This window comes from Diorhabda sublineata, chromosome 7, assembly GCF_026230105.1.
Source record: "Diorhabda sublineata isolate icDioSubl1.1 chromosome 7, icDioSubl1.1, whole genome shotgun sequence".
NCBI classification, from domain to species: domain Eukaryota; kingdom Metazoa; phylum Arthropoda; class Insecta; order Coleoptera; family Chrysomelidae; genus Diorhabda; species Diorhabda sublineata.
Window position 1 is genome coordinate 14,383,009 of NC_079480.1, and position 19,481 is coordinate 14,402,489.

Below are 19,481 nucleotides of genomic sequence, written 5' to 3' on the forward strand. Positions count from 1 at the left end.
AATAAATTGATTGGTATAAAGTTGATGTGAGTTATTTATAAATATTTTGACACCCTAAAACGAGGTTTTGATACATTTGATGGATGAAACCCCTTTGAATCATCCCTTGAAAGCATCTAATTCACAAATAAGCTTCGAAAAATCATTAGCATATCACAAAACGATTAAAATTGCGTCATATTGAATTCAAATTCTTCATTCAAATTCAAATTCAAATAAAAAACCTCCTATTCTAAAATTAATTGGTCAGGATAGAGTCGATGTGAGTTATTTATAAATATTTTGACACCCTAAAACGAGCTAAGAACCATTGGATGGATGAAACCCTTTTGAACGATCCCTTCGAAGCGTCTAATTTCAAAATAAGCTTCGAAAAATCGTTATTATATCGTAAAATTATTAAAACTGCGTCACATTGAATTCAAATTTTTTATACAAATTCCAATCCCCAATTTTTCCTTCCATTTGGAAACTACTGTATGCTTTTCATTCCTTAGGGGTAAAACAATCCCTCCATTACAAAAAAAAATGAAAAACCTCAAATTCTAAAATAAATTGATCGGTATAACGTTGATATGAGTTATTTATAAATATTTTGACACCCTAAAACGAGGTTTTGATACATTTGATGGATGAAACCTCTTTGAATCATCCCTTAAAAGCATCTAATTCACAAATAAGCTTCGAAAAATCGTTAACATATAAAACGATTAAAATTGCGTCATATTGAATTAAAATTCTTCATTTCAATTCCAATCCCTTATTTTTCCTTTTCTTTGGAAGCTACCGTATGATTTTCATTCCTTGAAGGTGAAAACTGCCCTAGCATCATTTGGTCAGAATAAAGTTGAAGTGAATTATTTGAAATTGCGTTGTATGAAATCTAAATTGATTGACTGAAATTATTGCTGGCTACGACGCCCCAGCCCTTATGAAAAAGTTAATTCGTATTTAATTAAAAACAATTCATCGGTTATATAAAATTTGTTGCTTTTTAGACAATTCAACCCCTACTGAAATCACCTCTCATGATCAAAAATATAAAAACTGCGTTCATTTATTTTTCTAATTAAATCCTTCAATAACTCCTTGATTTTTAGCCTGCAAACTTGAAAAAAAATTCGTGGGTTTCAATGCCATAACATCCGAAAGAGTTGATACCGAATGACTTGAAGAAGCAACAATTATTCTAAAGTCTTCCACTTTGACAAAGTGTAAATATATAAAAAGTTATGTTTTCATGTATTTATCTATTTAATCGGAATCTGATAGGAGTTTATATGATATAATATAATTATTTCATTAATTATTAATGAAAGTTGTTGTTACTAACACTATTTGGACTAATTAAAAACACCTTCCGGAAGTATCTGCATTTATTAATATGTTTGCTGAGGTATATTAACCATCCACATACGCGCCTCGATTTATTTTCAAACAGATTCAGATTGTTCGTGAAAGTTCTCGAATTTCAAAATGGCCGCTCGCGGCGTAGATTTAATTACTTATGTTATCCGCTTATATTTTCCACCTTAATTTCGACAACGTCTATTCAAGAAATTTTATCTCGAAATTTGCAAACTACGAATTTCTCAGCGGTTTAACAAAATTTCATGTTTAGAGAACATAAAGACACACTAAATGCTATTAACCTTACTTAGTTCAGGTTTTCGATATTTGCATAAGCTCCAGGTGTTTATTCACTTTTTCTATAGCGGTATCTTAGAAACTTATTCGCCCAGAGAGTGCCAGTGATAGATGATATTCTTTCAGAAATCTTCAAACTGAAAACTGGGACTTCCCCAAAAAGATGTTAAAGGCAGAAACTAGTTCTTATATCCAAATACTACATCAGTAAATCGAACTCTGTGTATACTAGACACTGTAGGAAAGATAAACCAAGGCTTCAAACGGCAGTGAAAGCTTGTGGTGATCTATAAAATTTGGTTTTAGAACGGGCATATCTCAATAGAAAGGAAATCCAAGATATCTAGTTATCCAGTACCATGAGAATTCTGAGAAGGAAAATACCGATTTGATCTTCTTGACCAAGAAGTAGAAGGCAACATCCGACAATGTTTAAGCGATGAGTTCTTCATCCAGACGAAAAAAATCATCGAATATTAAGTATTTGGGCTAGACACGGCAATGGGTTTTGGTGAACATAATCGACTAATGAGGAATATCGGAGATCCGACCGTCACCAAAAGAAGATTGTTGATGACAGTCACAAACTCAACAAACGACGCAGATAGAGATCTATCGCAATAACCTACCTAGTGCTCAATTCAAAGCAGCTCTTAGATTATGCGGTGCATATCGCTTTGGGTCAGAATCATCAGTACTACCAATTGCGGGAACCATCCCAGGCGACTAGCTACCGAAAAAATATACAAAAGAATACGCAACGAGGAAAAGGCCAATGGAATTTTCAACAAAGATGGATTGCGCGCCTTTTACCATATATCAAGGTTTGGCAAGAGAGGATTCACGAAGAGGTTAGCTATTACCTCACCCAATCATTGTTTGGACACGCTTATTTCGATCTCACCTGTTCAAATCAAGGTGAAGCAGAGAGGCTTGAGGATAAGCCACGGAAAACAACGAACACAGATTTTTCTTATGGAATTGAGAAACATTCCAACAGGACAAGACATAGTTAAATTTAACGAATCCTTGAGTTTGAAAGGGTATGGACTGCAAGCGGAAAAAGGTGGTCCAATGAAATGTACACCAACAACACGACCAAGAATGAGATGAGAAGTATGCATAGGAGGAGGAAAGAAGAATTGAATATACAAAGAGTTAAAAAGAAGATCAAAAATGTTCAAAAAGATAATAAGTATGAAGAAGTCATTCGGGGTGTGATTGAGAACAATAGAGGAATTTAAAAGCTCTAAGGAATTATCTAATTCTATCGGGAATGTTTTGTCTTTACTCTTGAATTCGTAGGTTGATATACAGAGTGTCCCGCTTACATTGAACAGAGATGTATAAAGGAGTCCTAGATATGACAATTATGCTTAATTCTCTTAGATACTAAGTCCTCTTCGAGGAATTATAGGGACTTTAAGTAGGATCCTGAATTTTGAAAAAAATTACTGTCTTAATGAGGGTATCAAGTTTTTTATCTGATAGTTCATTTGGAAAAGAGTTATTTGTACATAGCACTGTGTATAAATTTTATTTTAGGTTCAAAAAATTACTCAAAGGATACATTTCAATAAGAACAATTTTCTCTTAGACAAAATTAATTTCCACGGAATATTGCATTCCATTCTGGTGCCTAGCTAATGATAATTTCTCAAAATTGCATTTGATGTAATGCGATTCAACAATTTTTCCCAGGAATCAGCTGGGATGAAGAATGAACGTCCCCCAAACAAAGTTCAGGTCAATTTTGAGAAAAATAATTATTTCCTAGTGTGATACACTCATTTGGATATTGAGTCACCCCTAATGAGCCCTCAAGAGCTAAAGAGAAATTAGTTTTTGTTCCAATAAGTACACCTCTGCTTTTTATTGGTTTTTAATTTTCAATTCAATTTAATTTCATCTTCTTAAATGGAATTAAAAAAGTAAAACTGTCATGTCGTCGAGTCGGATGGAGAGGCTGTCTTGGTTTATTCCTAGAGATGTACATAATTTGGTAGCTTCAACATTTTCCATCTGACATTAATCTGCTAGGAAACTTTTTATAATATACATACATATAATCCGGTCAATTTAGACATTCGACGTTACATAAATTCCCAACAAGCTGAAAATCAGTGAAATTGTTTAAAATACAATTAAAAATGAAATTTGAATGTTCCCCATCATTTCCTTGTATGGAAAAAATTTTTCGTCAACTTTAATGTTAATATTATGTTCAAAAAATGATTTATACCGAAAAAATTCTCATAAACATGACACGCGAACGAATAATGTGTCAGAAAAATGTTATATAGTCCGGTTAATTTAGACATCGAAGTTATATAAATTCCCATCGAGCTGAAAATCAGTAAAATTGTTTAAAACACAATTTAATGTGGAATTTGAGTGTTCCTCGTCATTTCCAAGTATAGAGAAAATTTTATTCAAGGTCAAAGGTGATAAAAATGAGTTTTACGCAATTTTCGGCAAAACGGTGAGTTTTATCACAAAAATACCTCAGATAAAAATTATAGATCATAAAATTATCTACCAAAAACGTGTTAGTATTTTTTTTTTCATACAAGCCATTGTTTCTGAGATATAATGATTCAAAAAGTTGTGAAAGTTACAATAATTTAGACATTCGAAGTTACATAAATTCTCATCAAGCTGAAAATCGGCAAAATTGTTCAAAATACAATAATTTCAGCAAAATGGTGAGTTTTACAATAAAAATACTGTTTACAAAAATTGTAAATCATAAAATTATCTTCAAAAAACGTATCAACACTTTTTTCCTACGATCGACCGTTTCTGAGATATAATGATTAAAAAAGTTGTAAAAGTTGTCGTATTTAATGGTTTCACCATTTTCATCAGTAAACTTTTCTTACAACATTGAAATGAACCGAGATTTGTTAGAGTATTTATAAGTAAATATCAATTGATGAAGATGTGGCTAAAGTTCGACGCTGTTGGTCTGCAGCTTTGATATTTCTCTTGCAATCATTATAGTCATTAAATACGACAGTAATTCTGAAACCTAACTTTTAGCAAGTTTTGACTCGTTATATCTCAGAAACGGTGGCTCGTAGGAGAAAAACTACAAAAACATTTTTTGTAGACATTTTTATGATCTACAATTTTTGCCCGATATATTTTCATGATTAAACTTACCGTTTTGCTGATAATCGCGAAAAATTCATTTTTTTTAACTTTGACCCTAAATAAAGTTTTTTCCATACACAGAAATGATACGGAACATTCAAAATTTATTTTTAATTGTATTTTAAAAATTTTTAATAATTTTCAGCTTGATGGGAATTTATGTAGCTTCACTCTTATTTTTTGGTCTAATTTGACTGGACTAATATTCATTCGATCCTATACTTTATTCATCTTCATCCAAAATTCGCGATCTATAATTTTTCGCATTTCAACCACTAAAATTTCCAATATATCGCCTTTCCCAACGGAGAACTACCTCAAAGTATTTACATTCGTTAAGCTAGATTTACATTCAAGCGAACATCATTATCCATCAGGATCGATCTCGCCTTAACGCCCATTAAACGCGGAATGGAACGTCTGCGGTAATTTAGTTCTTGGTTTCGCTGATATCCAGGCGTAAGTTCACGCTCAAAGTGACTGAAGTTGGATATAAGTCATCAGGAAGCATTCTTCACACCGTGTCGTAGCGAATGTGTTCTTGTTCGTTCACTGCATTTAAAAGGATTACCGCACTTGTTATTGGAGTAATTTGGAAAAGAATATAACGTGGAGGAACTAAATTATCTTTTGTTTTATAAAAATATAGTTTTTATTATCAATTTCAATAAAAAAATCATGGAGTTAAAGTTCAACTATCATTGTTTTTAATTGTATACAGTCCGTCAGTTATTTGTTATTCATTCACCCTATAACAAAGTTAAAAACGTGGTTTAAATAATTTGGAATAATCCAATTCATAATTTCTCTGCGAGAAATCCTGTAAAGGATCGGAATCGTGGCAACTATACAACACCTGTTAAAATCTGGCTTCCATCTTTTCCTGTATATTATTATTCCACTGTGATTTAACCGTGTTTTTTCACTGTATGTCTATCATTTGTGACAGTATGACATAATAAATATTCATTTTGGTAATTCCTGCATTCGTCTCCAAATTTTTAATCTGATTGAATATTAGTCCGGTCAAATTAGTCCAAAAAGTGCAGCTACATAAATTCCGATCAAGCTGAAAATCAGTAAAATTGTTCAGAATATATTAAAAAATGAAATTTGAATGTTCCACATCATTTCATTAAATGGAAAAATTTCTATTCAAGGTCAAAGGTCAAAAAAATGAATTTTTCGCGATTATCAGTAATAGGGTGGGCTTAATCATAAAAGTACTTCTAACAAAAATTATAGACCATAAAATTATCTACAAAAAACGTATTAATACTTTTTTCTTACGAGGTACCGTTTCTGAGATATAAGGATTCAAAATTTGTAAAAGGTAGTGAAAGCTAGGTTTCAGATTTACTGAATGGCTATTTAATGGTTATAATGATTGCACGAGAAATACCAAAGCTGCAGAAAATCATCATCGAACTTTTGCAACATCTTCGTCAATTGATAATTTCTCATAAATACTAACAAGTCTTGATTCATTTCAATGTTGTAAGAAAAGTTTACTACTGAAAATATTCAAACCATTAAATACGACAACTTTTACAACTTTTTGAATCATTATATCTCAGAAACAGTAAATCGTAGGAAAAAAAGTATTGATACGTTTTTTGTAGATAATTTTATGATCTACAATTCACCATTTTGTTTAAAATTGCAACAAATTGCGAAAAACTCATTTTTATCACCTTTGACCTTGAATAAAATTTTTTCTATACTTGGAAATGACGGGGAACACTCAAATTCCATATTTAATTGTATCTTAAACAATTTTACTGATTTTCAGTTCGATGGGAATTTATGTAACTTCGATTGTCTAAATTAACCGGACTATATAACATTTTTCTGACACATTATTCGTTCGCGTGTCATGTTTATGAGATTTTTTTCGGTATAAATCATTTTTTGAACATAATATTAACATTAAAGTTGACGAATATGAAATACATCCACGGAAAATCGTTTGTACAAAAGTTTTTGTTTAAAAAAGATTTTTCATCGATTGTTCTTGAATAACTAAATAATCATCAAAGCTGCTACTTATCATTTAAGTAGTAACTTCTACCAATCAATAAGGATTATAACAAATTTTTTTCATCGATATTCCATCAAGATCAAGAGCCTAATATATACAATAAATATACCATACAAGCAATTATGGTCCAGAAAAAAATAAGGCTACTCGTTATTTTGAACTTTATTCGAATCCTATATGAATTAAAGTCATTTGAATCGATATTCATGGATTTGGGGTCCCGAAAACAAAATACTTTTTGTTAATATTGTATGATTCAAAACGTTGTATACCATAATTTTTTGGTTGCTTTTAGTATACGGGTTTTTTACTTAAAATCCTATAATAATAAGAACATACTGAAGTAAACTTATCCTTAATTCTTTCCAGAGTTTATTTGGGAAGAAATCACGCTCTTAGAACTTCAATCCCTAATTTAACAAAAATTATACGTACTTGCGAATTAGTAGTAGCATATCATGTCTTGTCGTAGATATCTATTAGTTTAAATAAAACCTTTTATTTAGCCCTATATAAAAATCTAAGCAAGATAAGTTTAGAGATATGGCTGGCTACATAAACAAGCTTCCACATCCTATTTACCATCAGTTTAACCATTGTTGTAAGAACATAACACAACGAATGGATAAAGTTATAACTTCTAAAAACTGGCAATTCCTTTGTGAAAAAGTCTAAATATCTTTTTTCATTCACTATCTTATTCAAAAAACAATTATTAGGGGTGTGAATCACATATAATTACGTGAAGTCGGACAGGGTGAAGGACTATCATCAACTCTTTTTGGTACATTACTAGACTGCAAGCTGACAGGTAAAATTATTACTAAAGACGTTCAAATATTGGCATACGATGATGATCTAGCGATAATAACGAGAATTGGGAAGAGCCCAAGGAAAATTCTTGAAGATCGAGCAGGAAACTAGTGACTGGTAGACATCTAATTTGCCTAAGTCATGCTTGAGACTCTCCAATATCAATTTTCCAATATTTCTCTATGAATTGTCGATATCAATCTTTATGCAACCTCCAATCGTAATATATGAAGAACGGATTCAAATGAGATAAATTTTTACTAAATATGTTCAAAATCAGCAGAAAATTTGAAAAAAATGCACGATTTTTATATTTTTTATTAGAAAGAATTCTAAACATTTGATCTGATACTATATTTGCATGTTTTAAAGAGCTAATTTTATATAGAAAGTAATAAATCAAATTAATATAAACAAATAGATTCAGATTCGTTTTAAAAGTGTTACCATTATTTGTAATGAAATACTTTTCCTCTTTTTCAACGTAGGTGTGTTGAAAGCTTTAGATGACTAATTAAAAACCTGTGGCGTGCTCTTTTCTTTTAAGGTAATGAATAACCACCCAGGCCCCGTTTCCTTATTTCAGTTCCTATTCATTAACGTGGTTTTCTAACACATTTCTCTAGATACAAAATATTTGTTGATGGTAAAATCTTCATACACCCGCGAGATATGGAAAAAGTCGATCAAATTTCATGAAACTCACATATAAATCTGTGAAAATGGTAAAATTTCCATTTCAATTGGTAAACAAACGTATAGAATAGGAATATCCATGTAAATTTTCTTCAACTTTATCTCTTTGGCAAATTTAGAACGGGCTGAATACTTCACGTGTAGCTCAACCATTAGATTTTTGTATGAGTTTGTTAGTTTGACATTATCAGAGTTGTATTTGGCTTCTCTAGTAGAAGATATCTTTTTCAAATATGTGGAATTGATAACTTTTATTTATAATTTGAATCCAGAACTCAAATTTCAAGTCCTCGTTGCTAGTTCTTTTCTTACTTGTAGATTTGAATAGAATTGGTTAATTTATAAGTCATCTGCACATAATATCTCAAAAATGTGTGTAATTAAAAAAATGTGATGTACGTAGTACGTTCTACAATTTCTGAACCTCTTATGGTAGTTAGAGTGCGTTTGCAAGTCTCAACAAGCTCTACACAAAGTTTAAACTTGCTGCTTTGATTCATTTTATGCTGGTAGAACTCTAACCACCATACAGTCATGTTGTGAATACCGTGCCGTGAAGTTTGCTGCAGACGAGAATTACTAAACGATGACGAGTGGTAAATACTTGGAGTTGAATTGAAATGAAGAGCCTGTAACGAAAAAAAGTTACAAAAAACACCAAAAATATGATGGCTACAACATTTTACACTTGTAAGGGTATTGATTATGTTAAGGGGTGAAAGATTTAACACTGAAAATGAAATTAAACAGGTGGTGTACAAACATTTTAACTCTAAAGATGCATCATTTTGATATACTGGCATAAAAGTTTTAATCTGAAAATGTGTAGTAAAAAAAGGATAATCAATTTTTTTCCTATTAGTGACCTTTCTTTCTAAACTAGATTAATAACTCATGGACTGCTCTAGGCACGTTCAATTCGCTCAACTACTTTTGAGATATTTCATATTTTTATTTTTAAAAGCTAATTTTCAGCAATTTGTTTATTTTTTTAGGTATTCTGGTTATTACAGTGAATGTCCATTGAACTAATATATTCAGTATTAGTAAACAATTAGATAAAACTCAGATTTGATTCATTAACCACTTTTTCTCTGATTAATAGACATGTTTTTTTATTTTCATCCACATTAATGGTGCTTTCAATGGTTGACATAGTCCGAGCTGATACCTTGGCCAAAGAAGGCCGGAGCTTATGGTATTGACAAACTGATATTTAATGGCTCCTGAGGTTGAGAGAAAGCTTGAAAAGGTTCAAAATACACGTTTATGTGCGGCGAAGACTCAGGGAGCATGGCGATCCACGACAGGACCCCAACACTTGGAAAGGCATCGAAGAGAAAAGTTAATTATTTACCGATCAGTATTCTCATTGGATATTGGAACTATGAGGAACAGTTTTACATAAGAATGAGTTTCAATTTGATCTATAACACTCAGACGATCAAGACAGAATCTGGAGATGACGAGAGTATCGATTTGTTCAATGTACTATTAGCTAATCACCTCCTTTGGAGGAGATTACTTATGATTTTAAGTGGAATCAAATTACACGCCCAGAATGAATTGATTTTCATAAATAATAGGTTTCAAATTGCTCAGAGGTACGTCGAGGAAGTCCATCTAGAGGCTGTGATCCTATTTGCTCAATTTATTGGTGACCAATTCATTTTAATGTTCGTCCACATACCGCCAGAATTTTTACTGAATATTTGGAGCGATTGGGAATCACAGTTCTGGACTGGCGGCCTGCATAATCTTCCGATATGGATCTAATACAGCATCATCCTCTTCCTGGTGCCTCAAATTAGCTCCAAATCGTTCTTCGAGAAGATTGAGATGCTATGCTGGTGGAGTACGTTCAGAATTTAATTTCTTCGATGCCTACGGGGTTAGAGCTCTTCGCCGTAGCTGTTTGAATTACATAAATCGTTTATTTTTAGCGGATTTTGTTTGAATAACCTATAAATTAACCAATTCTTACCATAAATAATTGTAGAGATCAATATATTTAACAATATTATCAAATCAATTCAAAATTTCTTCAACGTTGTTTTTGTTAAGTCGACAACAAAACAATTTACCCCAATAATAACAAATGAGCCGGTCAACCCTTTGATCCGTTTTCCACGTAACATACAGTTTATAATAAAAAGAGTGAAAAGCTGATTCTAATGCAGTCGGAATGAACCTGATGCTTGGAGACCGGCCAGAATGTCGAAAACGATTATAGTGCCGCGTTGCGGATTTGATAGATTCGGCAGGAGGTTTTTTTTTCGTTTTTCATGATGTTCTACTCACAGAATCGGCTTTAGTTTTTTCACAAATAAATTCATCACCTCACATAGTAGTAGCTTCCAATATAATCGTGTGGTAGGTGAAAATTTAAAGCGAAACGATTCTGGAGACTTGGATGAGTTTTTGTTGATAATTACATACTAAACGTGATTATTCTATTTCTAAATCACAGCTAATTGTCTATTGAGGGAAAAACCGTCAGTCATCTTCCATCTACCGCATGATTGACGTTTGTTTTTTGTTTTTAACTGACTAACGGTTGGTTTCGTCATTTGGAACGCGACTACAACCTACAGTATCAAACCCAATTGGAATGTATTTCCTTAAAATAAAAAAAGCTGTTATTTCCTGGACTATAAAATTAGAATACAAGTCGTTTATATAGTAGGAGGCACTTTCTAGTAAATATAACTACTACTAAATTTCACAAAATACAGGAAAATTGATTTGAGTATCAATAACGAAAGAAGAGCCTTCTGAAGAAGTCCTAACGGTGAATCTCACTGTTTAGTCTGAGTAAATATCTCACGAGTCTGTTTTGTAGTTTGAATATTCGCTCAAATTGAATCACCCATACGTACACCAAAAGGGAAGGGTGTATTGGACATAAAAGGCATAATAAACTGTTTTGGAAGTTGATAAGTTTGGTTCTTGGAAACTGATCTTAGTGCAGATTCAACGACGTCAATTGTGTTGTGATTTAGTACAAAAAACTGCAACGTATTTTTATATGAAGAAAGTTTAGTTGGGATACAAAATATGGTCCTATGAAGGGATGTAACATCAGGGTTGCTACAAGAAAAACTACGAAGGCCTGTAGGCGACTGCGAAGCTCTCGCACTACACACTCCGCCATTGTTGATATTCAGGCGTCAGTCGGCGTTGTGCTACAGCCACACAAACATATCCGTCGTTATTGATGCTCCCGCCGAGAGTGAATTGCGAAGTCGTTTTATACAGGCTGCAGAAATCCATCGAAGACTGAGTTGTGTGTATGATGTCGAAAGTTTAAAGATGGCCTTAATTATGAATGTGGCCAAGGATGCAAATATGTCGTTTCAGATGATTTCATATGAACTTTAAATTTAGTCTATAGAGCTTTGTAAAAAACGGCCCTCCTAGTATCGTTCACATTTTACATTCTATTGGTTTGCAAAAAGACATCGTTGTATCAATCCTCACTAACTTATTTCTAAAGTTATTTCGTTATAACCTTAAAATTGAAAATAAAATGCGATATAAAAATAAAGGTATATTGTTATAATTATCTGATATCCGAATGATAAAAGTCCAAAAATATTATCAACTTAAAAAATGTCTTCGATAAGTTGAGGATAACAAGCTTTAAGAGATTAAGTCGAGTCACATTGGACGTAATGACATATATAATCAAAAAAGTAAAAACAAGAGAACTTTCCATGTTATTTCTACCAAAAAAAGTGATTTCCCGATAAACTTTTCTTTCTGAACGTATAAAATGTAATTGCTGAAGATCTCTACAGATTCCCTAACATTTTATATCACATCTTTCTTTTTTTTCTTTCTGCTACATTTATTCGCCGGGATATAAATTCCCTTTTCGAACACAATGAAAAAAACTCAGGTAAAGTTGACAGAAAAATATTTATATTTGTAATACTAAGATCAAGAATTGGCTATCGTAGTTTACGGTTTGAACCAAAATCTTATATAATACATTCTGTGATGGTTTTTCCAAACTTTTCCTAGATATTAATATATATTCGTACCTACTAAGGCGGTAAGGTACAAAAATTTTCTCTTCCTGAAGCTTTTTGATGCCGGTATTGACAAAATTCCTTAAGAAACTCGTTGTCAGTATTCTAGAATAGCGCTGCTGAAATGAATTCCTCCATTTCAAGCGATAAACGAGTTTCGCGCATGTTTTTAGCATCTTCCTCTACACTTTAGACGACACCTTGCTTTTGGATCCATGTTTTAGTAATCGTCAGCAATCGGAGACTACCAACAGCAAGTTCAAATATATTGAAGCTGTTCGTGGATGATAGACGACGAAATTTGTGCAAGCCGCGTTTGTCTAGATCTTTTTTAAAGCACCCTCGTATAAAACGTTGTGTCCCGTTTCCAAAAACTGAGGAAACAACAACACTACGATATATGAAAAGCATATTAAATGGGTTGTTTGTTTAATTCTGAGGTTAATACTAGAGAAGAAGACCAAAGAAAATTCTAAATCTAATTCACTTACTCCAATACCAAAATTTTTGTTGAAAGATATGGTAAATTCGTGTTTAATTTGTTTTTTGACACCTTGCTTACAAGCTGATTTTGAGGATGGGTTAGATTATGAAAATACTTTGCGTATACAACAGAAATTATTATGACATGTCATATGAATCGCTAATTCAACAACTACTACAAGTTAAACTAGAAGTTAAAGGTAGTGTTTCAGCTGATGTTGCAGCCAGTGAACTGTTTTTCTAGCAGCAAGCATGTCCTCAACATAGCCATCCGTTACCGTTGCTGATTTCAAACATTCTATCTTGCTGCATATATTTCAATTTTTTTTATCCATAGTTAGATGATTGTATTAGAAATGTGATATTTTCTTGTGAGAAAACAGATTTCTAGACTTATAATTGGCATTTTTCTTCTAAAATAACCCACTAACTTGACAAACTTGGATATATCAATGTTCTAAGCAAAAGCTTAGGAATCAATATCGAATGAAGAGACTTCCAGACTGGAATCTAGAAGCCCAATATGAGTTCTAAGGTACAAACCTTTTGATTTTTTTGTCAACAGTTCTTTAGTAGCTTGTACTTACAATTTTTTCGTTCCAAGTCAAGTAAAAATCGTCTTTAAATCGCAATGAAAATACCAAGCAACGATTTTCTTCATTTCTAACCTTCTATAAGAGGTAGATAAACTGTATGTGGGTTTGTTTGTTTGTAACTCTCCTTTGTGAGTTATTACTGTTAGTATATCATAGCACCTTAATTGCGGACACCTTAACCGAGCGGGCTAAAACGTCAACCTCGGCATTCCCCAGTCGTGGGTTCGAATCCTTGGAGCGTTTTGTTCTATATTTCCATACATTATTGTTTTAATCTAATTTTAAACATTTTTAATTTAATGTGATTTGAGGACGCTGCTTTTTTTTAACTATATTCATTTTTCACTTTTTAATTTAATATGCCATAAAGGCATTTTTTTGATTTCTTAAATTGTATTTATTGATTTTTGCCTTAAGTTTGGAAAGTGTGGAAAGAGGAGGCCACGTAATCACTCAATTCACACCTGAAAAGGTAAAAAAAAATTCTAGAACTTCTTAATCCTTCAAATGCGATAGGCAGCTTATTGCAAGCGAATTCAGTCTCTGTTGTTTGTTTGTAACTCTCCTTTGTGACTTATCACTGTTAGTATATCATAGCACTTTAATTTCGGATACCTTAGCCGAGCGGGCTAGGATGTCAACCTCGGGATTCCCCGGTCGTGGGTTCGAATCCTATATCTATTGATTTTTGCTTTAAACATGATTAGAAGTGGAGAAAACTGTACATATACCATTATGGTGTAGACTTTCATAGGCATCCACTCGGGGCAAAGCTAGAGAAACCCAAAAACTATATCAAGAAGTCCTATATAACCTCAATTCATAATAATGGTAGCAAAAAGAATCATGTATATTAAGCTAACGGTATTAATGAATTAGTTAACGACGAAACTGGATTTTGATCACTTATTTTGAGAAAAAAACCCCTTCAAGAGCAATAAAATCGTTCCAACGCTTCTTCATGCCGTTATTCTAGAAGGATTTGTCTTTTTTTCTCAGAATAGGCTTCAGTTTCAGCAATTGCTTCTTCATAAACACTGAATTTCCTACCGGCAAGCGTTTTTTTGAGATCATCGATAAGCCAATAGTCACTAGGGGCCAGAACTGGATTATACGGTGGAAGCCATTCGAGTTTCTAATTCAATAGCAGCGCCATCTGTGAGTCATTTATACGATTTATTGAATAATATGGTTGAACTATTGAAGGAAATGGAAACAACGAAATGGATATGTTTGTTTTGTTTGGTGGAATGAGCGAAATGAAAAATGATCATTTGAATTTACCTCGTAGTTTCAAAATATGGCATAAGTGGAAATTCCCTCTGAAATTTCTATGAAACTGTTTATATTCAGTGTGTATCAGAGTTAGTCAAGAATGTCTCTAGGCGTAACCCTTTTCAACCGGAAATAGAAACTCTCGAAAGTTAAACGAAGGGCCTACGGCGTAACACTATGTCACTTCTTTATTATGAGCAAAAAGATGGGACAATTTTTGCTATGTATCGTGAAATTGAATGTTTTCCGCAGTAATGATATCAAATCAAAAACGTTACAAACAAACAAGTTCTAAAAAAAGTTGAAAACGTATTCATGACGGCATACAAAACATTCAAATTGTTTTAGAATAGTGTTTTCCAAAGACAAATCCCAAAAATTAGTCACTACTTGAAGGTTTTATTACTTCAACTAATCCCTCTAAGGTATTGAGTGGAGAATTTACAGCAGAAATAAATTGAATCTGTTTTTATATACATGATGGAAGAAGATAATTTTTTGAAGACAATATTCAAAACAAACAAGTGTTGAGGTCAAACATCACCTTAAGACGATGGGCATGCCAGAAGACGTCATCTGCATATTCCACCAGCAAGCCATAGAGACAATTTACTACGTTTATCTATGACTCGATCTTACTGTTCATTGCGAAAAATGATCAAATCTACGAAAAACATTAAAATAACCAAAGGAGCTCTACAAGGAGATACCCTGAGATCCTCTTCATCTCCTTATCACAATCTCAAATAGAGAGACAAAGCAGATTTGAGAATACCACTGAGAATATTCTCAATATTTGGGCGTCAAGATATTTTGAACAAACAGAAAAACATAGAAGAAGACAGAGAAATATACCTACGTTTTATAGATCTTGAAAAAGCTTTCAACAGAGTCAATAACTTATGAGAGATTCTAGAAAACGAAGGTTTGGAAGAAAAACTAATAAACGCAGTAAAGGCTGTATATAAACCGACGAAAAATTATGTCAGAGTGAGGCAAAAGGTATCATGTATATCATAGTGTTAGATGAAGAAATTGAAAGAACAAAAACAGGAATTAAACAGTACAAAGTAGTATATTGGAAAATGGTAGACATTAGAATATTGAAGATACGCAGAAGACATGGTATTGATGGCAGAAGATGAGAAAACCTTGAACTCAAATTAAAAAATATCTGCAGTCTACAGGCACTAACACAAGATGAAAGATTTGAACGAGACATAAACGAGAGAAGTCGATTAGCTGGACGATTATTCAATGCAATCAAGACACAGTTTATTACCAGAAAGAAAATCCCAAGACATTTGGATATGAGACACTGAGACACTCACAAATTTCTGGAATAACATTCGAACTCAAAACCGAATCAAAACATAAAAGAAGAAGAATCATTTAGATGGTTTTGGTCATGTTATGAGAAGATATATGAAGCAGGAGCTTACAAACACAGAAAGGAAGACCGAGGAGGAGTTGTAGAGAAGAAATTAAGAAAATCCAGGATTAAGATGGGAGGCATTTGAACAAATGTCACAGGATAGGAGAGAATGGAAACTACTGTGGAAAGTGCATTGCACTGCATACTTAATATATTGAATAAACCCTTTTTTGCAATGTGTAAATTGAGAAAACTAATCAATAGACGAATAATTATCAACAATATATTTATATGCAGTAATTTGCGATAAAAACAACTTATAACTACAAATAATTGAAAAAAATTGTTAAATGGAAATTGAAACATCAGATGAATACTTTTTCTCAGTCTATATGTTACTGAAACTATTCTCGATAGAAAAATTGTTCAATAAATGCAATTTTTGTACACCTAACCTTGCTAGGAAAACATTTATGACAAATATTGGAAAAATTAGCATTTTCAATACTTTTTTACAGTGTATAAATTGAGAAAAATTATCAATAGACGAATAATTATCAACAATAATAAGTTTATATACATTAGTTTGCTAAAATAAAACTTTTAATCATAAATAATTGGAAAAATTGCTAAATAAAAAATTAATACATTAAATTGATACTTTTTCTCGGTGTATATGTTCCTGAAACTGTATTAAACAGAAAAATTGTTCAATAAATGCAATTTTTGTACACTGAACTTTTTAAAAAAAATTTTTAGCTGCAATTACAAAAAAAATTAATCATTTCGATCAACATATTCAAAGAATCCTTTTTCTCCGTGTATAAACCGCTGAAACTTATTTTCCAATAGAATTTAATAATTTGTGAAATTTTAAAATTTCTATTTCCATTACTACCCAAAATACTACGACAATTTTACCAATTCTACAAAATTAACCTCAAACTACCATTAGACTCAGATATCATCATCAATATTCCAGTAACGCCATCTATATATCAAACAAAATTTTGCCCAATGGTGTCCACGTAATCACTCAACTCACAACTGAAAAGGTACCAAAAAGTTCTAGAAGAGCTTCTTAATCCTTCAAATGCAGCTTATTGCAAGCAAATTCGGTCTCTGTAGCTACCTCATAATTATGCAGGTCTTAGAGATCATAATGAACTTAAAGATTCAAAACCCCAAAAGGTACACTCATAGAGTTCTTTCTTCTTCTGATTTAGCTGGAGGATCCTTCTAACAATTTCCTTTTCTCGACAAATTTCAACTAAAATTGGATTCTAGATTTTTTCATTTAGTGATTTGTATTCTTTGCAGTGTATCTCGTTTATAACTTGAACTCTAACCTCATCAATTTTGTCATCCCCAATGGATTGCTTATATTTCGTATTTAGTCAGTTTTTTATATCGTCAACTCCAATTCCCTCTGACTGCGTGTAAACGACCTTAAGTATAATTATCCACTGGTTTCATAATTGTTTATAGTTGTTATTGTATACGATACGATTTAGTATTTGAGGCAGTTTGTACACCTTATACTGAGTTCTTGATAGTTTGATATTCGTCTTTATTTATTTTCTATTTGCCTAATGAATTGTTTTTTTTAAGTAATTCAACTTAACCTCAAAATTCACTAGACATTTCAATTACGTTTGTCCTTTACCTAGGTATATATGTTTTTGATTTCTCCTCATAACAAAAATATTTGGAAATGTTGAAACTATATCAAATTAAGAAATTTGTATCTCAACGTGAAACAACGAATCCAAAATAGAAGTTGATAATTTCGTATCTCGAAATAACGTCGAAATTCTCGGTCGCCATCTCGATTCGAGTCACGTTTTTTGTAAGCATGGTGATAAAGCTCGCAACTCGCAACCTCATTCTAAACAAACCTTTTTTTATGGGTCTAAAGACAAATATGGGACTAGAGAAAAACAAGAATTCATTTTAATAACTGCAAAGATTGCGGATAGCAACTTTTATGAAGAAGATAAGCGTGGTGAAAGTACGCATTGATTTTTTTTTCTAGTTGAAATGAAAAGGGATTGAATTTTTTATCACAACGTAAACCGTCTAAGCGACAAAAGGAAATTTCACATCAAATTATACGTAAATTTCGGGATTTGATTGGATATTTAAAATTATATGATATGAAAATGATTTTAAATACATTGACTGTTCAATTAATTTCTTGATTAATCAATTCACGTTGATTCTTTTTGTGAAAAGTTGATTGATTCCTTTCTTGAATCGTTGATTTCTTCCCTTATTCACTGATTGATACGTTGATTTGATTATTGTTTCATTGAGTATTTCGTTTATTAATTAAATCATTTGTTGATTGATCTTCCAGCTCGGCAACTTTTTGATTGATTCGCTAATAAATACTTTGGTTGTCCCATTCACTAATCCGCATAATGATTCGTTGATTGAATTTATAAATGAGTGATTGATGTTCCATTATTTGATTTAATGATTCCTTGTTTATTCGTTCATTGACTTGCTCATTCATTGATTGATACGTTCATTAATTGACTAATTCGTCCATTTATTGATTAATTTGCTCAGTATAAAATTGATTCATTGATTGAATTTTTATTTAATACGTTGTTCATGTGATTGATTCGTTTACTGATGCTTCCACTTAGTAGTCAATTAATTCGTTAAATGATTCGTTGATTGATCCTTTCACTGAGTCGTTAATTGATTCTTTGAATAATTAGTTGTTGATTCGTTCATTGAATCGCTTGATTAATTCGCTCACTATTGAATTGATTCATTGATTGAATTTTTATTTAATACGTTATTTTTGTGATTAATTCGTTTATTGATTCGTTCATTTATTCATTCATTGATTGATTAAACGTTCGTTTATTGATTAAATTGTTCATTCATGAATTGTTACGTTCATTCATTGATTAACTCGTTCATTATTGAATGAATTCTTTGACTAGATTCTTGTTTGATACATTGTTTTTGTAATTCATTGATACAATGAGTCGTTAATTGATTGTTTGAATAATTCTTAGTTGATTCATAGATTGATACGTTCATTAATTGACTAATTCGTTCATTAATTGATTAATTCGTTCATTATTGAATTGATACGTTGATCAAATTTTTGTTTGATACGTTGGTTCTCTGATAAATTCGTTGAATAATCCATTGATTGATCCTTTCACTGATTCTTCGAATAATTCGTTTCTGATTCGTTCATTGATTCACCCATTAATTGATTCATACGTTCATTCATTGATTGATTCATTCATTATCAAATTAATTCGTTGATTAAATTTTTGATTGATGTGTTGTCTTTACGAATGATTCATGAATTGATCCGTTGATTTCTCTGTTCACTG

General features: G+C 32.0%; 1 protein-coding gene across 4 annotated transcripts in view; it reads left to right on the forward strand.

Moving 5' to 3' along the window:
* Window positions 1-19,481, forward strand: part of LOC130446338 (cell adhesion molecule 4-like) — a 255,314-nt gene that overhangs the window by 226,732 nt on the left and 9,101 nt on the right. The gene's annotated exons all lie outside the window — the stretch shown is intronic.